Genomic DNA, 15666 nt, shown 5'->3' on the forward strand with positions numbered 1-15666 from the left:
CTGCAGTCTGCCAATGCAGCCAAATAAGAACACAATGCTTACTTTGAGCAAAACATTAACAACGTGTGTCAGAGAATGGGCAGAAAATCTTTTTATCCCCTTAACTGTGCACATGGGAGTAGATCCAAGCCACAGAGGAAGGAAAAGTCAATGCAATGTTTCTGTTCAGTCATTTCCATTATAGGGAAAAAATAACACATAGACATGGACTCAGGCCAGTTCAGCTACTGTAACATGCAAAATAATCACCTTAGTCTCTTTCAGACATATTGTCACTTACAATGAGCATGATGGCTGCCAAAGTAGGTATTTGTGATGATCAGTATCTCTGAGAAACTCACTTCACATCATAAATTTTTATCAGCTGTTTCCTATAACTTTTACACTTTTTACATAGTTTTGTCTTCTCCGAAACACTAGTTAATAAAGCCATGCATCTATAACAGCTTAAGATAAATGTAGTTTGCTGCTGTTTCTTTGCCAGCATGTTTTACAAAGCTAAATGGTCTCAGCGTTCAGAATGTATAGCCACTCTTTATTGAGAAATTTACCCAGTTGTAAAATCAGAAAAAGAAGGGTAATGGAGTTTGTCTGTGCATGTCTGGCTAAGTAATTACTATGTTTGTTTCTAGTGTCAAGAAAACTCCACATGCCAAATAGGAAATATTAATTTCATCGGTTGAAAACTTACGTTAGACTTTTAATGGAAAAAAATCCTACACTTAACTTTTAAAAAAACTAGAAGCCAAGATGGCCACTGCAATTTGCATCTGAAATACCAGGAGACTGAACTGGAAGCAAAAGTGAAACAAGAAGCCCAGCCAGAATAATGCTTCGGCTAACTGAGTAGATTACCCAGATCAACCTCGTTAGCGGGACATTCAAAGTCATCCTGAGGCATTCATAAGTGGAGACATTCCACCAGGAGGTAAACACTGACAACCCCAACTAAGAGAGGTTTTGGGTTTTAGACTGTGGACCATATTAAAAATAAAGAGGATTGCGAGAACCATGTGACTATCTGTCCATCTCTGAAAAAACTGGGAGTTTTGTTACACTCACAGAAGACAAACAGTGACTGAATATGCAGCAGCAGAGAAAGTTGTGTGCTTCCCTTTCTCTCTCCCTCTTTCCAGAAAACATCAAGTTTGAAAACCGTCTGTGACTATGAACCCTCCAAACCTACAGATTACTACAGCCAGAAACCAGGGGAAGAGAGCCAACTACAAGAAAACCCTGAGCAAAACAGGCCAGCCACAAAGTGCACTTCGACCAACTTCAAGAATACAACTCCAGCCAGACAATCATCGAATCATCCAACCTCAAACTGTTGTTACAAGGCTTTGTTTTGTATTAAAAACTGAAAGAGGATTTTTCAGTGGACATTGATTGCTGAATTTTGTGGGTTTGGACTAAGTGAAATACACAGACTGCAAGGCACCTATTTCCAAACAACTCAGCAGAGGAATGACAGGTCAAGATTTATGATTGACATGCGACTTGATTGTTGAAGTTAGTTTCACTTTTGGATTGTAAAGGACTAGTGAGTTGGACAAGGAGCAGACATTTGAAATTTGGCTGTTGCCTGCCTAGAGAGAGAGAAAAGACCCAGAAAAAAAGAGTTGCTTCTCTCTGTAGTGGGAGACTGCTTTTCAGAGAAGAAACCCCTGTATGTCAGAGGGAGCAGATTCATATTGCCTCTTGTCTTTGAAGAATCCCTGCCTCAAGAGTGGTTCCTGTTGCCTCCTGTGTTTTGGGAGATCCTGAAATTGGAATAAAGCTTCTACTGCTAGACTGCTGCTTTAAAACCCAAGCAGACCTGTTGCTACACCCTTGCTGAAAGACCTATGTGAAGCCTGCTGCAGACAAATTTCCTTGAATGCCTCCCCATCACAGACTGTTCATCAACCTCGCCTGGAGAGACTTCAGGTGGCATTTGACTATTCAACTCTGGGCCACCTCACTGTATCAAATACATCCTACCAGACCATGATAAACTCAATCATTTTATTTTTTTATTTTTTATTCCTAAGAAACAGCTGCAAACCAAAAAATCCTTTTTCCCCAGTTAACCAGTTTTTGAATGTGTGTGTGTGTGTGTGTGTGTGTGTGTGCATGAGGGCTAAGAAGAATAAGGAGTTTAAAAAAAAATCTTATATAGATTTATCTTATTATTGTTGAAGACTTATTATTTCTTTTCTAATAAATAGTTAATGTTGTTGTTTAAAGAAACCTGGTTTAGTGTGCTTTCTTCTGGGGGACAAATGGAGTGTCTAATTTGGCTATTCTTCAGAAGGTGGGAAACTTTCTTGATATGCTGTGACCTGTGGAGTAGTGGGACTGAATTAACAGTGCATTACCCCCACCTTGGTCATAACACTGTGTATTTAACTTTTATTTTATTCTGGAATTTAATCCAACCAAAAAAACCCTACCTTCCACTTTGTAATCTGTTTGTATGTGTGTGTGTGTCATTCTCTTGTGAATGTGTAGCCTTTTTTTATTTTTAAATCAGGGTTAGAGTGCTAAGTATAATAAACTTACCTCTTTCTTGTTTAAACTCAAGAAAACCTGTCCGATTGGTTCTTTCATGATGACAGTAAAAGTAAAAAGTAAAACACTCTCAGAGGTGGTAAATACAACCGCTGTTTAAAAGGAATAAACCCTGTTGTGGTCAAATAAGAGGAAGGGCAAGAGGGGTGACTGTGACCCCCTCCTCACTTAGCTGTAACACTAGTTTAAGACTGACAGTAATGTTCATTCTATTTATTCTATGCTCCACAATAAGTTAAAAAAAAAGCTTACCTTGCGCGAAGCACTTTCCAGTGGTCCCTTTAAGGACTGAAGATTTAACTATGCGAGCGTGCACACACAAACTTGTGTTTCATTGTTAAAAATGTACTGGAATTCACCCAAAATACTCTGATGCAAATTTACACCTAAGCTTTACAAGAGTGAATATTTGTAAGAATATTCTATACATTCAATTTAACAATTACAAGGAATGCATAAAAATATATATTTTCTTGTTAAGATAAACATAAGTTAGAATTCAACACACATAATCAACTTAAGAGAAAGTTTTTTGCCTATCTAAAGAGATCCATCTCCAACTACATGGCCATATTGGATGCACTATCCTTTCAATCATTTCCAAGATGACTAAGGCCTGGTGCAGGGATGTTTCTAACAAATATCATGTTGTTATATTTTTAGATGCTTTCCAGCTGTAGTTCCAATCCTACTTTACCTTCTGCTGGATGGGTGATAGTTCTTGAGTAAGTTAAGGAGTTTAATTGCTTTTGGCACAAACAGTTGTCTTTAGTAAGTTGCAGACTTCATATGTCTCTAAACAGTTTCTTAGAGTAGATTGCAGATCTCATTCCTTCAGCAAGAAAGTCCTACACCAACTGATTATACTATTGCATGTATCATGATTTTACAATCACAGGATTCAAGTCTTCACAGAAAGACAAGGGTAAATCATAGTTTTGTTTACACTGTTATAAACAAATGGCAGCACAGTCACAAAAAATAAGAAATAACCTTTAAATAAGTGTAGATTACATGAAACTAATGGACATTGAGCGCCATGGGTTTAGAGCTTCATATAAAAATAAATGGAATTAAATATTTGTTCTATTGAAAGGTGTTTAATGTGAATCATTATTTTCATGTTTTTTTTAATAAGGCCAGTCAGGCTTAATAGGGCTGTAGTATTAGGTTGATATCCTGCAGTATTGCCTTGAATACAAGGGCACAAGGGCACATTTCCCAGATTTTGGTGCTGGTTTTCCCATACCATCCCCAACCCATCCTGGGTGCTGGACAGGAACAATGGCCTGGAAATTGGATTGCACCCGAATTGGGATGTGACACTGGTGCAACACAACTGCATGTGCCTAATCAAGTCAATGGTAGAACCACGTGGAATTGGTTCACAACCTCAATTGCCACTGAGCTGCCAGCCATTGGCCTAGATGCAGCTTTCCAATTTCAGGAAGAATGCAGATCTACCAACAGCCACCAGCCAAAGTGGAAAGTAGCGTATGGGGCGAGGCAAGCGAGTGGTAGCAAGCAGTGACCCGCAATTTTAATGTGGATCTGGAAAGAACTCTGGCTCCACAATAAGGCAAGTGAAAATAATATAAACTTACATTTCAGGAGCCAGCCTCTAGTGGCACAGGGTTCAGTCAGTCACTGTAAAGGGGGTCAAAAACAAGTGTTGAGCCCCCTGTTTGCACATGCAAAGACACTAAGGCCTAATTTTCCCAATATGGCAGGCGGCCCACTTCCAACACAGAATATTTGTGTACATACTGCCTGCCATATTGGACCATTAGGTGCCTGTTTTTCACCTGTAATACGAGCACATCACCAATATATTTCTCGCCAGCATGCTGAAAATGTACAACATTGTTCAAACCTCAGATCACCCAAATGTGGTGGAGCAGTCATTTGAAGCACCCTGCCTTAGCCCCAGTATTAGCCTTGCATCCTGGCAGAGACTAATGCCTGGAAGTAGCAGGGAAGGTTGATTATTTTTTCATGGGATGTGGGCATCACTTGGAAGGCCAGTATTTATTGCCCATCCTTAATTGCCCTTGAGAAGGTGGTGGTCATTACTGCTGCATGCCTGAAAATATCAAAGACACCAGCCAAAAGGCCTTCACATGACCAAATGTCCCTGAAGGTTGGAACTGAGCGCAAGGCCTTAAGAAAGAATCTCAGCTGGGCACCAAGCTGCGATGAAATAGGAAAATGAAGCGGAGGGCCGTGAATGCCCCTTGCTGCCTATTTGAATGATTATTCCAGTCAGTGCCAATTATGGGTGCAAGCAGTCATCAACTGCCCTTTGGGGAACCTCTGAAAATCCTGGAGCAACATCAAGGGATGAAGGCTTAGCACCAAAGGTCACTGCCCTGTTTACTGTGCTGAAAAATAATCATTCCTTTGGTGCTAAATACAGGAAAATTGGCTCCTTATTAAAAACAGGTGGCACAAGTATATTACACTTGACTTTATACATAGTTCATTGGAAGGAGCAGTCTTGTATTGCCATTTCCCATTGGCTTAGCTCTTATGTTCTATTGAACAGACACACCATAGGAATCATTTGCAACTGTGTAAAAAGCACCAACTAATATAGGCAAATTTTGGGAGTTTCTACTCCCGAAATGGAATTCTGGATGTGCAGTGATTTATTTTAATTAATGTAAAATCATGAGTGGTGACTGAGGCAGACGAACACTCCTTCCAATTTTCCATACATTCTCCTATTGGGTGAGCCTCTGCAATGGGATTAGAGTCTTAAAAAATGTACCTCCTAATTTATGTAAAGAACAGATATATTAATTATCTGTAGTTCCAGTACTCAGCAGGAGCCTATTCTTTTTTGTTAATTCATTTCATAGGATGAGGGCATAATTGGCAAGGCCAGCATTTGTTGCCCATCCCTAATTGCCCTTGAGAAGGTGGTGGTGAGCTGCCTTCTCGAACTGCTGCAGTTCATCTGGTCAGGGTACACCCACAGTGCTGTTAGGAAGGGAGTTCCATGGTTTTTGACCCAGCGACAATGAAGGAATGACAATATTGTTCCGAGTCAGGATGGTGTGTGGCTTGGAGGGGAACTTGCAGTTGATGGCCTTCCCATGCTCTGTTACCCTTGTCCTTCTAAGTGGAAGAAGTCACGTGCTGTCAAAGTAGGCATGGTGAGTTGCTGCAGTGCATCTTGTAGATGGTACACACTGCTGCCACTGTGCGTCCGTGGTGGAGGGATTGAATGCTGAAGGTGATGAACGGGGTGCCGATCAAGCGGGCTGCTTTGTCCTGAATGATGTCGGGCTTCCTAAGTATTGTTGGAGCTGCACCCATCTAGGCAAGTGGAGAGTATTCCATCATACTCCTGACTTGTGCCTTGTAGGTGATGAGCAGGCTTTGGGACATTAGGAGATGTGCTACTCACTGCAGAATTCCCAGCCTTTGACCTGCTCTTGTAGCCACAGTATTTATGTGGCTGGTCCAGTTCAGTTTCTGGTCAATGGTAACCCCCCAGGATGTTGATAGTGGGGGATTCAGCGAAGGTAATGCCATTGAATGTCAAAGGAAGATGGTTAGATTTTCTCTTGTTGGAGATTGTCATTGCCTGGCACTGGTGTGGCACAAATGTTATTTACCACTTACCAGCCCAAGCCTGAATGTTATCCAGGTCTTGCTGCATATGGACATGGGCTGCTTCAGTGTCCAAGGAGTTGCGAATTCTACTGAACATCGTACAATCATCAGCGAACATCCCCACCTCTGACCTTAGATGGAGGAAAGGCCATTGATGAAGTAGTTGAAGATGATTGGGCCAAGGACATTACCCTGAGGAAGTCCTGCAGCAGTGACCTGGGGTTGAGATGATTGACCTCCAACAACCACAACCATCTTCCTTTGTGCAAGGTATGACTCCAACCAGTGGAGACTTCCCCCCATCCCTCCGATTTCCATTGACTTCAATGTGGCTAGGGATCCTTGATGCCACATTGGGTCAAATGCTACCTTGATGTCAAAGGCAGTCACTCTCACCTTACCTCTTGAGTTCTGTTCTTTTGTCCATGTTTGGACCAAGACTGTAATGTGATCAGGAGCTGAGTGACCTTGACGGACCCAAACTAAGCATCAATGAGCAAGTTGTTTCTGTTTAAGTGGCCCTGGAAAGCACTCTCAACAACACTGTCGACGACACCTTCCATCACTTTGCTGATGATCGGGAACAGACTGATGGGGCAGTAATTGGCCAGATTGGATTTGTCCTGCTTTTTGTGGACAGGACATACCTGGGCAATTTTCCACATTGCCGGGTACATGTCAGGGTTGTAGCTGTACTGGAACAGCTTGGCTAGGGGCGCAGTTAGTTCTGGAGCACAAGTCTTCAGAACTATAGCTGGGATGTTGTCAAGACCCATAGCCTTTGCAGTATCCAGTGCCTCAGCCATTTGTTGATATCACGTGGAGTGAATCGAAATGGCTGAAGACTGGCAGCTGTGATGCTGGAGACCTTATGAGGGGGCCGAGATGGATCTTCCACTCGGCACTACTGACTGAAGATGGTCACAAATGCTTCAGCCTTTTCTTTTGCACTGATGTGCTGAGCTCCTCTATCGTTGAGGATGGCGATATTTGTGGAGCCTGCTCCACCCTTTAGTTGTTTAATTGTCCACTACCATTCACGACTGGATGTGGCAGGACTGCAGAGCTTTGATCTGATCCATTAGCTGTGGGATCGCTTAGCTCTGTCTATTGCATGCTGCTTCCACATGGAATTCTGCGAGGGAATTAGTAAAAATAGACTGAAATTGCTAAATAAAAATTCAAACAGTGAACTGTAAAATTATAGCTAGAGTTTTCTCCAGAAATATATGAAACAGAAATATTCCACTGGAAACTTTGGGACTACAAATAGTAAAAGTAAAACACTGAGTTAATAAAGATGGAAACTTTAACTGCATAGCGCAGAGGAAAAAATGAAGCTACAGAGAAAGGAAAGAAAATCTGTCAACAAGCCAAAGGCTTTGAGTCACTACAAAGAAGAAATATGTTCCCTGGACTGAATTTTAAATGAAACTTGATTGAACTGGGTCAACTGAACAGAATATTTCAAAACAAAATTGAACTCCAAAGAATATTGCTTTCCTGAAACTAGAAAAATCCAAAGTATATTTCTAAATACTTGTTTAAAATATTTAGATAATTACCATACATTGTAACCTGATAAAATGCATCCAATGATTCTTACTAACACCAACAGAAAAAAGATTGCCAAATCATGGGTTAATTCTTTTCTCCTATTTATTTTATCACATTGCCAGTAAAGCCCACAAGATTGCTACATATAAATTAGGAGGAGGAGTAGGACATTCGGCTCTCGAGCCCTTTCTGAATTTGATTGTTTTGCAAGTAATGCACAAGTCAACAGGCACTCAGAAATATTTTTGTATATGATGGATTGTTTATTGGATTCTTACTTGCTGGTCACAGCATGCACTGCTGCCACAGGCACGATGGGCCGAATGGCCTCCTTCTTTGTTGTAAATCTTTCTATATTTCTATTGGATTTATGTCAGTTAGTACTAATTATTTCACCCCACTAATTCAGATTGTTGGGAAGTTCTACAAGAAGTCATATTTACTTACAGGTAGGGAATATTTATTTTAAATTATCATTATTCACTCAAAGGACTGAGAGGGCAGGTTTACCATCAGAATTTATTCATTCGGCTTTGATAGTCAAGTCACTAAACAATAATGGTATTATGCCTAATTTGAGAATTATTCTTGAAATGTACCTTTTTGCTGCACAATGCAGGTGCTGCTCTCTTTCACGGCTTCATAAGATTTCCTCCAAACGGTGAGAGATTTAGAAGACTGGTGGTGATAGGCACCAATTACAAACTTCTGATCTATTTCAAAAAGTCCATGCTATGGCAGTAATTGAAGACTGTGGTAATGCTCCTGTTTTGTACAATTGCAATGGCATAGTGTAACTGAGGCTAAAGTCTCCAGCATTGAAAATAGCGATGGAGACCAGTGAGGCACAAATCACACGTACGCGCAATGTTCGAACAACATGCTGAACAATAACTGTAGATTAAACTATGCCAAAACTCAAGAAACTCAAAATCATCCAGGGACAAAGCAGTCCACTTGATCGGCACTTTAAAATGTCTACCCACTCTACCGACGTGCCATGGTTGCATTGTGTATTATCTACAGGATGCAATAGCTCACCAAGGCTTCTTCAACATCACCTCCCAAACCAGTGACTTCCACCACCTAGGAGAATAGGGCAGCAGGTGCATGGGCACACCATGATCTACAAGTTCCTGTCAGGCATTAACGTATTATTATTTGTGGTTACAGACTATTTGCATGTTAAGTATGTGTAATATTTTTTTCTATTTAGTTTCTATTAATTTATTTTCCACAACAGCATGAATTAATGTAGAATTATTTAGTAGGGAAGGTCCAGTAACATGCGACTGCCACACCAATTAAAGAGTTGTGTTTGCCTCTGCTGTTGCTGCTGCCCTGTTTCAACAGCACATATCTCCTACTGTGCCAAAATTGGGCATCAGTGACTTCAGCAATGCAGCAATGCATCAGCTTGTAGAAAATTGGTTAACTCGATGTCTCCTGCATATGACTGAAAGGAGCTAGTGATATAAATATTTGAAACAATCTTGTCTTTCACTGCTGTTATACTATCCCTGGGATGAAACCTAGCAGTTCCCTTACTGAACTGTAAACACTGCATTAGTCACAGGAAGTTGACTTAGTTTTAGTACCTACCCAAATTATAACCAAGTTCTGGTGGAAAGACTTTGATGGCCTTCTTTCCTACAGCTATTATTTATCTTTCTCCAAGGTTTCCTTCTAAGTCATGTAATCTGTGTTCCCCATGTTACTTTCAATGAGAATTACTACTTCAAACCTAGTGCAGCAAGATCTCTCATGTGTACTAAGCTCGGTGCAGTAACCCTGGTAGTTTCTTCTGCTGTTTTATCCGTAGTTTCGTTTCTGAGCAATTAATGCAAAATGCATTTATAACAACAATGTGCATTTATATATCATCCCAAGGTGCTTCACAGGAGCAAACATCAGAAAAAAATTTGACACCAAGCCTCATAAGGAGATTATGAGTAATTTTACATTAAGCTATTTAATAAAGCTTTAACAATCAATTAATGCTAAAAATACACATTAAACTGTGTCACAACTTCCCTCCTCCCTGAAGAAATTTCATCAACATGAACAAAGATATGTGCAGTTTAGTTGCCATGAAGGCACAAAATTGCTACGCTTAATGCGCATTTCACATATTTGTTTCACTACTGCACAGGGTTTTTGTCCATTTACTTGAATTTGGAAATTAAAGTGAGTTACACAAATGACTACAAAAGTAAGAAGGAATTTACTTTGCATTTCTAAAAATCCACTACAAAACAGTAGCTTTTGTTTCTTCTGTAACTCTAAATAGTGTTCTCGGTCAGCAGAATATTTCAGCACCTTGCAACTACATAAAACTCCAGATCCAGGCAATTCATAAAGTTTAAAATTTATGGATTTTATGGATTGGAAAGGTTTTAACTTGTGACTGAATTCTTGATATTACTTAAGTAGCCAATCTTCAAACACACATCTGTGCTATTAATGACTCAAGTAAGTTCAGCATCTGGTCAACTGCTCTTATTTCTAAATTTTTAAAAAACGTTTCCTGTATCTAAATTAAGCTCTGATATTAGTAAATAGGAGGATGTAGAAGGAAAACTTCTTAAACTGAGTAAAATACATCAGCCAGGTTTACAGGGAGCCAGCCTCCAGTTCGCCGTGGAGGCCCAAGGACAGTGGATATGGCTGACTGGTGCAGGATGAATGCATTATGGCTGCTCCCAGGGTAACTGGTAATCACCAACATGATTTTGCTTGTATGGTTGCGCACCAAATGTACATTGAGAGAATGGTAGCCCTTGTGGTTCCTATACCTCTTCTCATTGTCATGGTGGGGGTGGGGGGGGGGGGGGTGGGGGCAGGGGTGGTGCTTGCAGAGCCATGTGTATGTAGTCAATGGTGCCCTGCACCATTGGAAATCCTGCTATCCTGGCGAAGCCATATGCCCTTTCATCCTGCTTGTCCCTGCTAAGCAAGAAGATGATGTACTCTTATTTTAGATGAGTTACCACCACTGACACTGGTAAAATAGGGTAATGACTCACATCTGCTTATTGCAACTGTGGCAGATGCAATAAAGACAGGTTGCCAACCGCTCCAATGCTACGGCTATTGAAATTCTATCGGCTATTTTAAGTTCTATCTTTGCTAATCTAAAACAAAGTTAGGAAATAAGATTCTTGAGAATTGCTGGAAAAAAAGAGATATGCTGTCAAAGCTTTTCGTCTTGCACTCATCAGGACAGATGCAAGAATGCCAAATTTCAAAGGGAGCAATGATATATACTGCATGAGAAAAAGATGCTGACTGGTTGGCAAGTCAACTCTGATTAGTCGAGGCATTGCCTGGAGAATGCATCACGCTTTGTTTAATTTAAAAAATACACAACAGCTGAACATGTTCTCTTTGCCTGCAGAGGACAGATCCCTGCATCTATTTGTAGAATTAAACATGATTAAAGCTTCTAAGATGTGTTAAAATTGCCTGATTGTTTTGACAATACTCTTACCTCAATTGTATATAATGTCAGATCTTCCACTGTATAGCTGCAGCTTTTTATATACGCAGTGTTACGACCAAGGTGGGAGTGATGCACTGTCAATTCAGTCCCATCACTCCACAGGTCACAGCATATTAATAAAGTTTTCCCACCCAACCGGAAAATAGCCAAATTAAACACTCCAGAATAAAACAGACCAAACCAGGTATCGTTAGACAACAAAAAATTAACTATTTATTAGAATTAAATCTTAAACATTATTAAGATAAACCTATGTCTAAAGACCTTATAACTTATTATTTTAACCCAACTCCCCCATTCACACACATATTCTCAGAAATCACAGTTAATTGGTTTATTTAAAAAAAATTATGTTTATAACTTAGCTGTTTCTTAAGAATAAATAAATAAGTGTGTTAATAAATCTTTGTGGGTTACGTTCCTGATGGGTGAGGTATCCTAGTGTAAAAATAATCAAATGCCACTTGAAGTCTCCATGCGGATTTGATGAAACAATCTCTTAATAGATAGGCATTCGGCTGCAGCAGGTGTCAAACAATTCTTTAAACACTGGATCCACTCGGATTTTAAAACCAACAGTCTCTCATTCGAAACTTTACTCCTGCAATACAAATGGTCTCTTCAAAGGGCTTTTTTTCCTCCTTAGGCAATTAACTCAGCCATAGATAGCTCTTTTCTTAGTAGCACGCTACGCTGGTGTCTCTACAAACTGGTTTCAGCTGGTTTTTAACACAGTTAAATTGTTACAGTACACCATGTGGCCTCTCTGTCCTGCTGTGGCCTAAAAGCAGGTGCAGCTGGCACTTTGTGCCTCGTAGTTTTTAAAGGCACACTGTTTTTAAACAGAGTCCTAAAGGCACACTGTTAATCAGAGGAGCAGAAAAAAATAGTTCCATTACAACAGGTAACAAAAAACTTTGTCAAGTATTCAGTGGCTGTAGACTAATTGTCGGTTTGCAATAGAATGTGTAGAACAAAAAGCCTGAATTTTACTTTACTTATCATAGGGGAAGATAATACTAATATAATAATGTGTGCATTAATCTGATAATGTGTCATAAAGACAACAAAATGATAAAAGTGAATTTACTGAAGCCAAATTGTTTTGGTTGTTGTAGATTGGCTCAAATTGTACTAGAGTTAATAAGATTTTGAAATCTCCATTTCAATTCCATTATGGATCAGAATTAATTTAAATAAGTGCACAATGCACATACAAAATGGAAATGTTGTTAATTTCATGCATGTGTGGATGCATGTACATCATAATTTTAGATATCCGGGGAAATTTGCTCTGGGCTGATGTTGGTGGACGATGGAATGGAGTGAGCGGAAGTCACTTTTTGCCTTCACATTCTCTGTCACTGGATAAACAGCTGCATTTGCGGTCCCTGTTACACTTAAACAAGGTCTATGTCTGAGTGCCTGGTGGTGCAGCAGTAAGAGATGTGTCTGTTGTTTCATAGACTAAAGGCTCAAAACACTTGTGTGTTCTGTTTCTCTACACTTTTATGCTGTGCTACTTTTCAGACCAATTTCTAATTTGGACCCATCTGACATGCAGGAAGTCCAAGATATGTATTCTTTTGAATGCTGAAAAAGCAGTGGATTGTGTAGCGGAAGGCTGGTGTCTAGTTTATTTTTCCCCTTTGTCTATACTTCTTCCCCATCTTAAGTTTTGTTCTCCATATCCTTTACCTCTTTTAAATGGCAAAGCATATTTGCCTCAGGCAGGAAACAAGACAAGTAACCTGCTCTCAAGTGTCTGCTAATGTTTGGTGCATGAATCTGGTAAGGTTGTGTCACCCTTGTATTTTCACCCTTTGTTGAAAAACCTGACCTCTATTTAGCCCCTTCTCCTGATGCTCATACAAAGATCCAGCGTTCATCCTCTGGGGAATTTCAGGTAGAAGTACATGAACATCTTACTATCTTCAACACAACACTTGAGTACACCAAGACATCATGCCACAGAACAAGTCAAAGGCTGTTATTTTGTATTTATGATTGAAGTAACCCATGGCAGAAAATAGCTTTAACACTAAACAAAGCGTACAGAGTAGAAGATAATTCCTTCTGCAGCTATCCGCTTGAAACTTACCTTATTCACTGCTAAAGATCTCATGATACTATCCCCATTCCAAGAGAGAAGTCAAATGGTGTAATTATGGTAGATGCTCAGAGTACATGTAGAATGCAGCAAGAAACATCACTATGGAGTATGTAGGGAATGAGTTAACGAACACAAACCCCTTTAATAATCTGTCACTCTACGAATTATATTTGTTTCTTTAATTTCAATGAAAGTTGGATCAGACATGAAACTGAACGAAGTTTAGTCTTTGCTTCAGTTTAAATTTAATATGTATACATTCATTTTATGGTGTTATAAAGTAACACGCTGTTTTAAACAACAGCTTTTTGTTATACATTTGGCAAAATCATTCAAATTAATGAATTCTCCAAATTACCAAGTTGTAGCTGTTTAATCCAATTTCATTTGGATTGCCAGCACCACTTATTATGTTTGCACAATACCATAGTTGTTCTTCCATCCAAATGAACTTGTGGATAGACTGTTGATTTTTGCAGAGGGAATACTTGCCAAAGCATATCAAAACAGTACTAAATAAAAAAGGGGGAAAGAGAAAGCTGTAAATTCATAGTTGAAAATTGAATCACTATTATTTTCATAGGTGGAAATATATTTTGGATTCTCTGCAGTCAATGTTTAAAATTCTTAACTAAATATAAGAGGAATACATCAGCCTTTATATCATAGTCTGTGGAATAAAAAATTGATAAGGCCTGTTAATGAACAGGAGGTAACTCGATGTGCAATTGCCCAGCGCCCAATCAAGGTGATGCAGGAAGCAAGCAAACTTTGTGCTGCCTACTCATCCAAATGATTGTTGCATGCAGCCCAGCGCTGAACGCACTACTGACTGGCTGCACACTCAGCAGGGAGCCAAGGTGCAGTTGTCACGAGCACAAGTCACAGCCAGCCTGCACTTCTTAAAGGTAGCTGCAGCTATTAAAGCGTAAAGAAAGAGAGAGAGAGAGGGCTCCCAGATTCTCTGATGTAGCACTGGGGGCCTTAGTTGAGGAGGTAGAAACAAAGAGAGAGGTTTTGTTTTTGCAGGGGACCAGGAAGCCCTCCAGGCTGCGAAGAAAATGGGAGCAGGTAGCCACAGATGTCAATTCAAGGAGTCTGGCCCTAAAGGCCTGGTTGCAGTGCCGCAAAATGTTTAATGACTTCACATTAGTGGTCAAGGTCAAAATACATTTTCAAATGCCATGTCCTACCCATCTCACCACCAACCTTACACACTGTTCAATGCACCACACCCACATCATTCACCAACCAACAATCAGGACATAGGCCTTATTTTCAGCTGCTCCACCTCACCCTCACATATTTCCCAATGATGCAAGCCTCACACTCACATCTTGCAGCTTCCACATAATGCCAATTGTTCAACTATGACAGGTACATCAACTAAACACCTTGAAATGCATGCATTAGCACTCTTCTCTCTCTCTCTTTTGCAGGACATGGTCATAAACGCCTGCTCAGGTCACAAAAAAAAAATGAACCCGAACCCAACAGAACCACATCGGACCCGCGCCTGACCCGACCCGAGCCCGACTTCGACCTGACCAGACCCGAGCCGAGCCCATCCCGACCACTGGAATGTTCCCTTTACCTACCTTGTGATTCCCAATCTGCAGGAAGCTGCAGCATAAGCACGATGACGTCATAGAGACGTTCACACACTCACTGCGCAGACTCAGAGTTTCCTTCTTTGATGTCCCGGATTCCCAGCTCAGGTAGGTTGTTTACTTTTAACACTTCTTGCTGTGTGTGTCCGACCCGGACCTGGCCCGACCCGACCCGAGCCCGAAAGCTGGACCTGGAAGAGCGACCCAACCAGATCCAAACCTGACACATCGTTGGGTCCCGTCGGGTTCGAGTCAGGTAGCAGCCCTTTACATGGTCATATATAAGCGGAGGCAGCAGCAGAGAACCAGCAGCAGCCAGGCACACCTGTACCTCCTGAGCCCCCCGGAGGAGACGGTGCTGTGAATTATTAGGCTGTCAGTGACTGAGGCTATTGCAATTGGTGTCACCAAGACCATCCAGGATGATGGTCTGTTCCTGCTTTATGCTCTTCCTCAAATCCCACTTCATCCTCATCCTGCTGTCTGGCATGAAGTACAAGCTGTAGATGTTATGACCATGGCCCTCTTGCTTTTCACCCAACCCCCGATCCCAACCCTCCCCTTCTGCATTTATACTTTCAGTTACCCAAGACTTAACATCTGTCCAGCCACTGCAGCTTCACCAAGAAAGGGGTGGGCAAGAGCAGACACCTGATAAAGAAATACAATCTTGATCTGACAGTCACAGCCACTGGCTCAGATAGAACCAC

Source organism: Heterodontus francisci, chromosome 3, assembly GCF_036365525.1.
Source record: "Heterodontus francisci isolate sHetFra1 chromosome 3, sHetFra1.hap1, whole genome shotgun sequence".
NCBI lineage: Eukaryota > Metazoa > Chordata > Chondrichthyes > Heterodontiformes > Heterodontidae > Heterodontus > Heterodontus francisci.